The sequence below is a fragment of the Belonocnema kinseyi genome, chromosome 1 (assembly GCF_010883055.1).
Source record: "Belonocnema kinseyi isolate 2016_QV_RU_SX_M_011 chromosome 1, B_treatae_v1, whole genome shotgun sequence".
In the NCBI taxonomy this organism is placed as follows: Eukaryota; Metazoa; Arthropoda; class Insecta; order Hymenoptera; family Cynipidae; genus Belonocnema; species Belonocnema kinseyi.
The window spans coordinates 89,970,352-89,972,756 of NC_046657.1; the positions used below are offsets into that span (position 1 = coordinate 89,970,352).

General features: G+C 31.7%; 1 protein-coding gene across 2 annotated transcripts in view; it reads right to left on the minus strand.

Annotated features, from left to right (window-relative positions):
• Positions 1-2,405, minus strand: part of LOC117169626 (coiled-coil and C2 domain-containing protein 1-like) — a 31,793-nt gene that overhangs the window by 28,187 nt on the left and 1,201 nt on the right. The window lies entirely within an intron of this gene.

Genomic DNA, 2,405 nt, shown 5'->3' on the forward strand with positions numbered 1-2,405 from the left:
AATATATGTGTCTCAATTTTTTCTAGTGTCGAATAGTCTTAGTTATTGGCCGTTGAAAAGCAGTGTACCGGTAGTGGCGTTTTGACCGTTTAAGGGTTAAATCTGGTTTGTGAACTTTAGGGAGGGCATATGCTTTTGCTGTCACACAACCATGGTTTTTTAATTTATAAGCTAAATTTTCATTTATGTACCTTTTTTCCCCCATCTAGAAATTATATCACTACATTTTTCTTCTATGGACGGAACTAAACTAGTATTCACTTTTTTATATAAAATATTATTCTGTAAAAGGTTTTCAATAGTTGATTTGTAATCTTCTGAATTTGCAGTCACTAAGATATTACCTTTGTCTGCTTGGACAAAGATAACATCTTTGTGGTCCTTTTGGAATTTTGTAGCAATATCTGAAGTTTGATTAGAGTTTTTAAACTTATTGATTTTTGCATGATTTGAGATTAAATCTGTAACTATTTTTCGAAAATTTGATTTTTTATTATCATCTTCAAGTTTTTCTATACAATCTTCTATATTAACAATAATATTATTGGTAGGGATACTGTTAGAGTTATAAGAAATCCTAAATTTTGTGATCAATGCTAAGGTTTCAGCTGTTTCATCTGGAATCGTCACATTTGATAAATTTTTAAACCATTTATTAACTCTTAATTCTCTGTACCTATTTTGTCTTCTAAAAATCTATCATTTAATAAATTAATTTTTTTATGTGAGCTTCCCTTTGTTGAAATTTTAACTTTTGCAAAGCATATTCTTGTGATTGAAAAAAGTTAGCAATCGAGTTTTCTGTACTTTTTCTATCTAGTCTATATTTAAAATAATTGGAATAATTGCCTAATTCTTTAATGTTGTCGATTTCTTGAGCCATAATTTCTTGAGGTTCTATTCATTAAATAGAGTACCCAAAGGGACCAAATCTTGAAAATAGGGTACTTTAGGGACCTTAACTGAATATAGGGTACAATAGGGCATATAGGGAACGGTCTGTGAGTCCTACAATAAAAAAATCGGGAAACATCCTGACAAATCAGAAAATCTGGTTACGGTACGTGCAACTTTCGAGGCGTTTGTTGCAAAACATAACATGTGAGTATACCTAATTGCTACTCGTGTGATTTTCTCAAAGGGCGGATCGCATTGAATCTCTTGACATGTAGAATTCCCCAACAGCATGCAATATTGCTTGACAAAATTGGCAAAACTATCGTGCAATATTCTAGAAATGTTGCTGCAATATACAAATGACTTCTCCCAATCAATAGTGCTGCAATGTTCTGAAATAACATTCAAATGTTGGAACCGGAAAAGAGAGATGATCTCCATTCCTGACAAAGATCTGGCGACGAAATTCAAAAAATAATATAATATTTATGCAAGATTGTTGCAAAATTGTAGCAATATTACAAAACAATATTTTTTGGTTTGCAACATTGCTGCAATATTGCCAATGTTGTCATGTAATATTTCGTGGTGTTCAGGCTGCGATAAAAAATGAAATTCGCTAAGTAGATTTTTCTTTTTCTGAAATCAGTTGTTAGAGAATAAGAAAAATAAGGTGATTTGTCTTTTTAGGCCATAAGCTTTTCTTTTGGTCCGCATTTCTTCGAGAGCGGCTTAAATACAAGTTTTTGGTATTTATATTTGCGATTGAAAATCAAATTTCATATACTCGTACAATATTATTTTTTTATCAATAGTCTAAAACAGGGCTCGCCACTTCAAGCAGGTGTTGGCTGCCACGACAAGTGCATGGCTGCCACCAATTTTTTCTATCAGTTTTTTCTTCGTTTTCCAGGAATCGAGCGAAGGGTTACGGTCACGGTAAATTACGTCTCGTCGTCGTTCACCCCGGGGGGTCTGAACCTTTTTACTCGAATTTTCAATACATTTAATTTCCAATTTCAATTTTATTTTTAATTGAGAAAGTGAATCAAATTTACCTGAAAATTGAAGCTGTCATAAAAGTTTTATAAAGGAGGAAAAATTCGAAAAATTTTGAATGAAAATTCATTAAAAAAAAAAAGAGAGAAACGATTGTCGCCAAAACCTTTTTCTTCGTTCTTATCGTTCTCCTTTATCTTGTACAAACTTTAAGTAAAGATTAAAAAATAATTTACCTAAGTTTCTGGAAAGATTGTGTGTTGGTTTTATTAAAAATTTTCAATACTTGTGAATGAAGAGCGGATTGAAGCTACTGTGACGTTAGTTCAACTGTTTAATAGAATCTTTCAAACTTCAAAGCTTTCATACAAAAATGTTTAAATATGGGCGATATAAGAATTTAAACGATTCCAGTAGAGAGGCTATTTGTATCAGTGAAATTTCACTCACAATCTGTGAAATTTCACTGATTTATATTCAGAGAGTAGACCATTGAGTCAGAAATCTAT